This window comes from Rhipicephalus sanguineus, chromosome 1, assembly GCF_013339695.2.
Source record: "Rhipicephalus sanguineus isolate Rsan-2018 chromosome 1, BIME_Rsan_1.4, whole genome shotgun sequence".
Lineage (NCBI taxonomy): Eukaryota > Metazoa > Arthropoda > Arachnida > Ixodida > Ixodidae > Rhipicephalus > Rhipicephalus sanguineus.
The window spans coordinates 67,877,737-67,889,290 of record NC_051176.1 but is presented as its reverse complement, the minus strand read 5'-3'; positions in this window follow the sequence as shown (position 1 = coordinate 67,889,290).

The following is an 11,554-nucleotide window of genomic DNA, read 5'->3' as shown; positions in this document are numbered from 1 at the left end:
ACGCGGTGCGCGTCAACAGCGCCGTTCTCAAACTAAGGCGTTGGTGCACTGCCGTCAAGACGTAACCTCGGACACCTTTATGGTACCTGGCCGCGTCGGCGTACGTGGTACTAGGATGCGAATTTCTCTGTTTGCGGATCCGTTCTACCCCAGGAATTCGTCTTTCTCTGTGCCTTTCTGGACAAATGTTATTCGGCAGCGCGGCAACCGACAGTTGCTTCCTGGTTTCACTCGGCAAGCCTACCAGCACCTCGTCTAGGCACTACAGATATGGCGGCTCGCCTTGCTTAAAGTTGCTCTTCCCGCAGATGTGCTGCTTCATCTGTCCCTCTGCCAGACCCATACCGCGACCTCTAGCTTGGTGTACGTGTTGCGTAAGCCGAGAGCCAGCAGTTTTTCTGTCGGCGTGTAACGTGCAAGCCCTAGGGCCGCGTGTCCGCAATTCGTTCAATAAACTTCCTCCAGCTGTATGATATAATCGTCCACACGAATGATTCGCCGTTTCCTGTAACACGTGGGCATAACGTTAAGAAATATGACTTACTATCCCCGTTTTCGTTCTGCACTGGGCACTTTTTTCCAGCGCAAAAGTAGCAAATTCACAATTCCTCTTCAGATAATGTATACGCAAAAGGTTATAACCACCCCGGAGGCTATAAATTTATCCTTGTACATCCGACATCATTGGCTCCAAAGGGACAAAAAACGCCTGTAGCGTCAGGCGAGAGCGACAGCACTGCTTTTCTAATCCTTTGCGCTTATTGCAAAGAAATGTGCGTTGCTAAGTTCAGTGCACCGCAAGTTCTGCGATGCAATTTTTAAGATTTTCTTTTACAAGGTTCAATCCTGACTCTAGACCTGTTTAGGGTTTATTGTTCTCATATAGTTGTACTCATCTACAATTATTTTAAAATGCGAAGCATTTCTTAGCGAACCTTTGGCACTTTGAGCGTTTTTATCTATCTATCTATCTATCTATCTATCTATCTATCTATCTATCTATCTATCTATCTATCTATCTATCTATCTATCTATCTATCTATCTAGCCGCATACGTCTGGCTGCTTTCGTGATCGCCTCTTTAACTTGGTGTAAACCGAATTGGCATCGGAGGGTAAGAGGATTTGACAAATATGACTGTCGGGTCATGACATGAATAACGTGAAAATCTTGTCGCGTACGTCATCGAACCCTTTCCTCCAGACACGCGTGGCAGATACCCGTTTACTACAGGCCGCGGTGTGCGGGTGTGCGCCACAGGTGATTGACAGTTTAGATCTACCCAGGAACGGCGAGAACAGAGATTGGTAATTTAAATGTGAGAGCTTTAAGAAATACCGACATCGGCAGCGTTGACCCGACGAATGGAAAGAATAAAATTAAGATCCCAGCACGAATCGAACCCAAGCATTCTGCGTGGCAATCAGGTATTCTACCACAGAGCCTCGCCAAGTCTATAAACTGGTTTGGAAAAGCAGCCTATGCAGGCATCATGTCAGTGCAACATGAATTGTGGTTGTGGTGCTGGCTATCTAACTTTATAAGCAACCAATGAACACTACATACCTACTCCTACGATAAAGACGTCTTGTAAGATTAACGTCTGTGGTTCCAGTGTTGCCTCCGCTTTTAAAGCAGTCTAATAAACATTACATTTGTATTCCTATGATTCAGCATGAAGGAAAGAAGTGTTAATTTTAAGGGCTCGTTTTCATTGTTATACACACTATTAATGAGCACTAACAGACAATACTTCACGACATTATTGTCGGTTAGTGCTCATTAATAGAATGATTCAGCATGCTATACTCAAGGATTGCTGGACTACGGAAGAATACATTAACGAATGTTACGTATGATATTCACATGATTGCATCTTAAAGCGCTCCTAGTTTCGATAATATTGACGTATGTACTCTAACGCGAGGCCTGACGGTACGTCGCACCTTAAGTTACCCCTTAAACGCCAGTGTTGTCGACGTGCCTGGTAAACCCACGATGGCACACAGCTACTACACTTACAGAAACACGTCGATACAGCACGTAACGCTTGGCGTACGACCATAAAATACATTATGAAAAACTCGCTGACTGCTTCGCATGAAACCAATTCTCGCCACAAATGGGAACTGCGGAATTTTTTTATAGACGCCCACGTCCTTGGGGTTTCCCGTGAGAGATTGTTTTGGCTTGCTGACTTCACCAATGACAGATTGAATAGAAGAACGTAGTCGGCGGGCTCATCCAGCGCGTGAGAAACTGAATGATACGCGAAATTTCTATGTTATGAAATTTATGTTATTATTACATACCAAATATATTATGAAGTATAACTGTTATGAAAACAGATAGCCAATACTGCCACCGCAGTTGACGTTGTCCTGATTTGACCTCTCTATAGGGCCTTTTTGCAAAGTTTCAAGCACATGGCGTGGTTCTGTGGTTGACTGCTTCTCACAATGGCTGCGGTTATCGCGGCCGGCATTTCAAAAATTCCGCCAGGCTCGGTCAGCTTTCCGAAAAGGCTTTCTTTTTAGATGCGAAGCATCTCTTGCTCGGGGGCATCTCCCGCGGCGTGATAGTACCCACTCACACTACGCCTGCGCAACTCTCCTTCCCTCTCTCCAACAGCTGCGCATTACTCCCTTCACTTCTCTACCAGCACCTGCTTGTGCTTCTCCTGCATTCTCGCTTCTGCTCTCACGGCGCATGCGCTACTCTCCTCCTCTAGTCTCCTCTCCTTCAAGTGGTAGAGCGCTGCGCGCGTTCAGTCCAGCGCTTGCTTTGGTTGACTCCTCTGAAATGCGGGCTCGACATTCCAAAACTCTCTCCTGCGCAACGCCGCGATGAGCGCCAGCGAATGCGCGTCCCTTCCCCCTCTCTCTCCTCTCTTCCGCTGCCACCCTCTCACGCGCCTGTCGACCGCGTTCGAAATTCTCCCCTGCGCCGCGCCAGAATGAGCGCCAGCGCATGCGCGTCCCCTCCCTCTCTCTCTCCTCTCCTACTCTGCCTCCCTCTCGCGCGCTTGTCAACCGCGTTCCCCGCTCGCCCTCTGAGAATTAATGGCCAGGCTAGACGGAAGACACGACGCGAGTAGTGTTCCTCTTCGCGCTCCACGACGCGAGGTCGGTAGCATGCCCGAGGCCGGTAGCATGCCCAACGAACGCCATCGGAATGCGATCGTCCAAGTGCTCCGGCTTCGCATCGCCTCATGGTCCCCATTAGCGGGAGATGGTGTATTTTTTTTCACATTTCTTTATTTATTTAATTTTTCTTTCCGATTCCCTGCTAGGTCGAGCATATGGCACGTCCGCATGTTTCGTCAATGGAAGAAATCGACGCTTTGGTACATTCGAAGCAGAGATAGATTTTTTTTAGACATCATGGAATGTTGGGGAAACTATAGGTACAGCAGGTGTACTCATTAATATAGCCATCTTATGAGCTCTGCGTTGCATCGGCAAGCGTGCCTGCCATTTCCTCTTTATTTCTATCGCTAATGGCAATAAAACGGCATAAATATACAATAATGTTCCTTTAATGACCGACTGTATTGCCTTGCCCGTGCTCCCTCTATTTCATTATCTTCTTCTTTAGCTTTTTATCGCCCGAATTCCCCGTCCCCTGTTGCCGAGAAAACGCTATTACACTAGTTTTTTTCTTAGTTTACCCCCCTTTCTTTCACTTCTCCTTTGTTTGTCGTTTGTCTCTCTATAACTATGCTTCAAGAGCAAAACTTTGCAGGCAGATCAAATAGGAATGATAAAAATTTCTGTCTACCATTGTTTGGAATCAAATAAACGAAAAACTGCAGAGAGTCTATTCCACAACAGAACTGTTTACTTAATTTGGTACACATGTGAAACACATGTGACAGGATAGATTCGCATCGAGCGCATGGTGACATTGAAATTATTTACAGAAAGAAGAGCAGTACGCCATATACACATGTGTGGCTGCAGGGCTTGCTGAGTTAAACACTACTGCATGTGCATCAATTCGCAAATAAAAAAATGCAGGCATGTTGATATTGCTGGAATAGATCGCTCTGTACAAATCGAGACCGCGAATTCATAGGCTGCATAAAGAAACACGGGCATATTCGCAAGAGCGACACACCAGATGATCAATCACTTTAATGTGAACCGGTAACAATATCTATTTTCGATTCAGGTTCGGTTTGGCTTGAGGCGCGATCTGATATTATCGTTTCAGGTTCGGGTATTTGATACCAAAATTCTGTTTCGGTGCGGTGGTTTTTGGTTCGGATTGGGTTCGGCTAGACCCCTTGCTTTTCAGTCTCTTCAGCTAAGGCTAGAATGAAGTCTAATTCGGGTTAGAGTCTAATTCAATTTAGAAATATTCTGAATGCTTATGTGGCAACACGTTTGTTGGTAAAATATACAGCACAATACTGTCCATTTGGCAGTAAACCTATTTATCGAAAGCTCATGAATTTTCTACTATTGGTCATATTGGTTTGAAACTTTCGCTATTACTCGATTTTCTTGTTTTGCTGATTTCAGCTGCGTGTGTTTCATCTATTTGCGCTGTGTAACAACTGGTGGCCACAAAAGTGTTTTCCTTCATAATAATCGAGGACGGTGAGTGGGAATGGTTTAAGAAATTACTAGTGTCGTAGAAGCATTTTCAACGCAAAAGGGACTTCTTTTTAGGTAACGTTTAAGAAAAACTGAAAGGGGCAGTGAAATTCACAATTGTCACATGAAAATTGTGTATTCTATCAAATGCTTTACGATTACATTTATGTAGCCTTATCTATAGCTAAAAAATATACTGTGAACTAGGATACTTATTTAACGCAGGTTTCATTTGATATACATGAGTGTCTCTATAGTTGTTATTACTGAACATGAAACCGGAAACGTCACAAAATAGAAGTTTCTATCCCCCTTTTCACCCAGTCATCCGGCGCGGCGTGAACAAGTATTATCTTCAAATAGATAGATTGGTTGTTGCGCCCAGTGTATATGCTTCACATTTTTTATTGCTCGGAAACGCACAAGCTTTCTATGATCAGTAATTTACAAAGGCTAAAAACTAAAGTGAATAATTTTCTGTGAAGTGGTATCGTCAGTAGAAAAACGTAACGTTCCAATGATTCATCCGCAAAACAAGTACAAAGGCGCTACTAAAGAAGAGGAGCTCATTAAATTCTAATTATCGGTGCCAATAACATTAAGGAAGCGTTCATTAGAGGCAATAAAATGACCGTACTTCAAACTTCAACGAAATATAACAATTATGTTCGATACAGTATTGGCGACGGCCATTGGCAAATCGAATCCAAAATGACTTCATTCACCGCGTGAATAAAAGATTCTTGCTGATTGTTCATTCACATTTAGCCAGGAAAGTGCTGCGCACCTGCAAGAGGCAAAGAGAAACAATACAGAGCAAAGCACTAGTTCAATATGAACCAACAAGCAGGCAAGAATGTTTCTCTGCAACAAACTTCTAGTTATGTGGCCTCTTTCCTAGGTCAACAGAACTGCGTTTTTTCCTGTTTCTCTCTTTCTGTCCTGGTTGCACACCACGTTGCTAGTTTGCGGCAATGTGATAATTTCAGTTAACCTCCCCACATTTCGCATCATGTTTACCTCTCTGTATCAAGGCAGCCATCGCTGTGACACGCATTTTTTTGTTTTTAGTAACCAAAGAACATTTTCTACAAGGGGAATCAGCACAAAAGCTTCACTTGGCAAGGTTGACAAAAAAATGGCGATGCTTGCACTAAGTCGCGCAAGGCTTGAAACAACGAAACTGGACGATTCTGAAGTCTCATCTGGTTGTTCCTAGGTTTTCGCTAGGCTTCAGCAAGGTTATGCTAGGGTGTTTGTAGGCTGCTTCTACGTTGTTGCTAGGATTTAGCTGGTGATGCTAGGTTGTTTCTAGGTTGCTTCTCAGCGCAATGAAGTTCGAGTTAAACCACAGATAGTGACAGACACGACACGGGACGTCCAAACTCCAGAGACAGAAACTCGCGCTAAAACCGAGCGTCCGGGCCTCCGACATATCGACGGGCACGTCGTCGTTCGCGTAAGTCTCCCGTCGCTTCGAGGTCTTCTCGGAGGCGCCGTTGCCTTTCCCGTTCACTAGTATGCTCTCGTTGTTCGGACCGCTGATGCACTCCATACGCATGCTTCAGCGAAGCCGAAACGTGCGGCCGCAGTCTTTACCACTGGGCACTCGATGATTTACTAAAGGTCTTCTCAATTACTGGTTACCTCTGTCTGAAAATCTTAACTGGTGTTTGCCACCCGTCTGTTTCGTTCTTCATTTTGAGTGGAGCAGCGGTAAGTAGTGGGATGTGCCCAATTTCTGTGGCACATACCCCTTTCATGATGTTAGTTTTTCGAACACACCAAAGTTTTTAAAGGCTTAAACATCTTTGCTGTTAAAGGATTGCATAGGCCGCCTGTTTACAGGATCAGTTCGCTAGATTTTCGAAATTAGCTATTCCATTTTGCCTACTCGAGGCAACCTGGGCCTATTGCAGCAGTGGTAACAGCACTACATATCAAATACGGATAATATTTCATTGAATAATGGCAAATCCATATCCCCATACGAGGAATTTCAACGCTGATTTGTTAAATGACAAAATCTCAGATATATACCACGCATTGTGGGAATCGGGTTCATGCCAGGCAGGCAGCGAGCGCCTGCTTATGATGCATTTTTGCCTTTGAGCCAAGTATCTGAAGGTGAACCGACGCCTTCGTGCAATTTGAGTAGTTTATTTATTTATTTGTTTGTTTGTTTGTTTGTTTTTTAGTTTATTTAAAGTACCTGCAGCACCCGAAGGCATTATTGCAGGGGGTATACACAGGGTAACATATGTCTCCATAAAAAGATAAGTATGGAAACAAGATTAACTAAAAAACAGAAAAAAATCACCCATGAGTATAACAGTATGTCTCTGAACGAGGTTTCAGTGCGACAATCAGCAATCTCCTGTGGAAGCTGATTCCACTGGGAGATTGTGTGTGGAAAAAGCTTGTGTAGGTATACGTTTGTTCTGCAAAAACTTTCTTTTATTTTCAGAGAGGGGTTACTTTTGTGAGATAAGTAATTAAAAGGTAAAATGTAAGATCCTTTATCTGTTTTACCCATGCCGTGAAAGATTTTGAAAAGCATTTCTAATCTAATGTTTTTTCTACGTGTACTTAGTAATTGCCACGCCAACCTATGCTTTAGTGCACTAACACTAAACCTCAAGTCATAAAAGTGCAAAACGGGCTGCACGGTTTTGTACCAGCTCGAGCATATTAGATAGGGTTTTACTTTGCAGGTCCCAAGCCACACAGCCATACTCTAATATAGGTCTGACGTTCGAAAAAAATCACAGCATATCCACGAAGTGAATGATGATGAAGGAGCTTGCTCCAGGTGTTAAATCTGGTAAACCGTGAATCCTCTGTACATTTGCTCAATCATCACCATATAAAGAAGTGACACGAGAGTTGTTGTGGTGTGATTGTATATACACATTATATACACAATGTTTATAATTTACATATCGATGCACTATACACAAAAATTTACATATTGATGCAGTATATAGGTTTTGTTTAAGAGTTTATTTAGGGATCACATAAGCTCGGGGGAACATTTTTTTTTATAATGGCTTCTTCTGCTTCGCGGGCTCTCAGCTCGGGTTTCGCTTGTGTTTGTGCCCGCTTCGCTGCGGCCTCGCAGCCCCTTCCGCCTCCGGGTCCGCTTGTCGAGGAGCCCGTTTAGCTTCGGCATCGCGAGCCATCGCTTCTGCCGCCGCCTCGGTGCTGGTAGTGGCTTGTGCTTGCTGTCGGCGCTGGCGTCTCTCTTCGGCCTCCCGAGCTCTCACCGCAAGGTCTTGGTGGGGAGCCCGCGCTGCTGCCTTGGCTTCTTCGGTGTTCCTTATAAATAGCGGTACCGAAGTGCACTGATTGATGCCTGGTGAAAGAGAAAGAAAGCGCGCCAAGAGCAAGCGCTATCTGAGGCTCGACACTCTAGCGGTCTCCTATCAAACTAGAGCACACGCCGAGAGCGCGTGAGCTAGTTTCTTTTTTCTTTTTCTTTTTTTTTAAGCGCACGATTCAAGGGCGCGTGCTCCGCCGAAGAGCGCAGCACGCGCCCTTTAATACTAGCGTACACGGCAGGAGATACAAGAGACAACTCCCTAGCAAAAGGAGCAAGCTCCTAAAATGAAGTAATTCTCTGATTTTGGGAAGAGCTAAGCGGAAGTTTCGTTTAACAAAATTTAACATTCCACAGGATCTCGCTGTAACATGCTCAACGTGCCTAGTCCAAGTAAGATTTGATGAAAAATGAGCACCAAGGTATTTATAATCAGTTACTCGCGTTAGCTGGACAGTGTCTCATGTGTAATCAAACAGGTGTGGATCGTGTTTACGAGTGAAGGAGACGCATGGACAATTACTAGGGTTCAGAGACATACCCCACCTAGCATACCAGTGAATGATACTAAGTTGCATTGCAAGTACTCATGGTCAGAGACATATCTAATGGAATGGTAAATCACAAAATCACCTGCATACAGACGCATTTTGCATGAAACATCCTGAGCAATATCATTGGTGTACATTCGAAAAAACAGATGCCCCAGAACGGATCCCTGTGGGCCTCCCGAAGTAACAGTAACATATTTAGATTGGCAGTCATTAATTACTACACGTTGCATACGATCTTGTAGATAAAACCTAATCTAATCAACCAATGCAAGAGTAATACCGAGCGATGAATGTTTATGTAAATGCAAAACATGGGGGACGGAATCAATGGTTTTTTAAGGTCTAGGAATATACAGTCAGTGTGTTCACCAAGGTCAAATGAATGAAAAAGGTCCTGACTGAATTCGAGAAGCTGTGTCGAAAAATAAAGGCCAGACCTAAAGCCATGATTTGGGCCTAATGGTAGGAAGTACTTATCCTTGACAATCATGTTTTTTTTTTATTTTTATATCTTTCCCAAGCGGACTTTAGCACCAAAATTGCGGCAGGGTTGCGCTGCTTTCAATAAGCATTCCGGAAGCAATGTCTCTTGTTAATCATTCGGTTGACTTCCAGAGTAACCTAAGGTTTATCACTACTTTTTTTGGCAGATAACTGTTTATTTGGAACCCCTCCCCCTACCCCCCCCAGGCAGGTTTGTGCGCATCGAGGCAGATCAACGCAAAGCGCGGCGAAGTTGCATGGATGTTGGCAAACAAGTAGCGCGCTGCTCACGCTGCCCGCCATCTGCTTATGCTACGCGCAAGTTAATATTTCTGATATGCTGTGCGTGATGTCTAGTCAACTTCGCATAAGCATATAATAATTACAATATCTGGGGTTTAACGTCCCAAAACCACTATATGATTAAGATAGACGCCGTAGTCGAGGGCTCCGGAAATTTCGACCACCTAGGGTCTTTGACCACCTGGGGGTTTGACCCAGGTGGTCAATTTCGGTGACCCAGGTGGAAATTTCGACCACCTGGGGGTTTGAGACCACATGGGCCTCAAACATTTTCGCCTCCATCGAAAATGCACCCGCCCTTGCCGGGATTCGATCCCTCGACCATGGGGTCACCAGTGGAGCGCCATAACCACTAGACCACCGTGGCGGGGAATAAACCCCAACATAATAAAGTTGGGCTATTCATCTTAACCAGATTTCACTATCTGAAACTGGACTGGCACTATGTAGGATCTACTAATCGAATTTGATGTGGGGCTTCAAGAAAAAACGGTTTGAACGTATAACGTTCGAAAGACTTGTTGACTGGAATGTTTCAATTTATTCTGCATCTGGTAACACTGTCTATTCTAGAAAAACACTATGGTCGGCGCACTGAAATACATACGTTTTATTCATTTATTTGCAACTTCTAATAATATGTCCAGTTTCACGTGCCAGAACCCCCATATGGTTATGAGGGACGCCGTAGTGGAGAGCTCCGAAAACTTCGATCATCTGGTGTTCTTTACATGTCCAGTCTGTAAAACCAGTGAGATTATGTTCGAGACCGCGAGGGAATGGTTTATACCTACTACAAGAGATTGTCAACGAACGTAGCGCTTTTACCTTTGCCGCGCAAGCGTATATTGCACCGTCTGTGAAAGCCGCAAGATGATTGGAGTCCGCGAGGGAACCGAGCGTTGGAGTAGCAGGGCGCCTGAACGATATGAGAATGTCGCCATGCTACAGAATCTTGATGGCGCAAAAAAAGACGTGCTTTTGCGTCAACTAACACGTAAAGCTGGTGCAGGAGTGCCATCCACTTACTCGCCAGAACTCAGAGCATTTGCACTGGCTTCGAATTTTCATTCCTCTTGAGCATATCGATACGTACAAGCAGTGGTCGACACATGCATCCAGCGTCCAGAGCCCCTGTGGCAATTATTAACGTGGCTGCTGGCTTTACAAAAGGAGCACTGACCGTACGGGCTATGAAGGTAAGCCAAAAAATCACAAGGCGCCAGCTCTACATTTGTGAAATCTAGTTGTAGATGAGATGGCAAGTTGGAGACATGTGGAGTGAGAGGGCAAAAGGTTACAGCATTCGTTCTACTGTTTCTTGCAATCAGTGACTGATGGTAGCTTCTGAATGGCTATGGCTTGTTCAATGGTTACGGCTTCTGATTGGCTACGGCTTGTTCAACGCTCACAAAAGCCGCGCGGACCGCTAGTTTGACCTGCGGGAGTGTGCAGCAAATCTGTTATGGCTGCGCAGCTTTGGCTGCAAGATGGACCTGAGTGGGCTTGATGCTTCTTTTTCATCATCCAGTGACAAAAGCCGTGTTATGGCAATTTTGGGTCCCTGTCACAGGCTGAAGCTGCTGGGGCTATGTTTCAAAATGGCTATTGTCAACGCGAAGACAACAGCAATTAAAAGGAAAGCCAGGCATAAAGGTTTCATTGGGAGCTGACCGTTTAGTCAATCAGTAGCAGATGCTCTTAGTGAGCGTACAGCTCGCAAATTTCTTATGTTTTCAAATTACTCGCCAACAGGAGAGCTTAATACACAGGCGAACAATGCATGTATCATTTTAAGTTCAAGGCATCCCAGCCTTCTAAATTAATAATGATGCAAAAGGCCTCTGTTTCCTCAAAATTTCGTTTGTCTCGTTGCGTATGTCCTCGAACTAGTGGCCGAATTTTGCTAACTCGGGGATTTTGCATCTGGTTAATTATAGACTGAGACCAGCCGAAACGCAGGCTTTATTGGCTTTGTGGTGTCTATGCGTGCATGTGTCTATGCAATCGTTGCTTGCATAAAATAGCCTGTTGGAACACCCTCTTACTTCTAACCTCAGTCACGGCCATATTGGGATGTTTTTGCTGGTACAAGATTATGTGGACGCTGCTGTGACAACCCAACAGTAAAGTATTTCGCAATTCACAATGAGGTCAAGGACACTAATGGCGGTAATTGCTGGCCATTGGAACGCATGAAAACTCTCTTCGTAAGATCCTCTATATGACTATCCTCCGTCGATGTACCTAACTTCACTGCTCCTCAGAGAAGACCTGTAGCCAGCGAACTACTG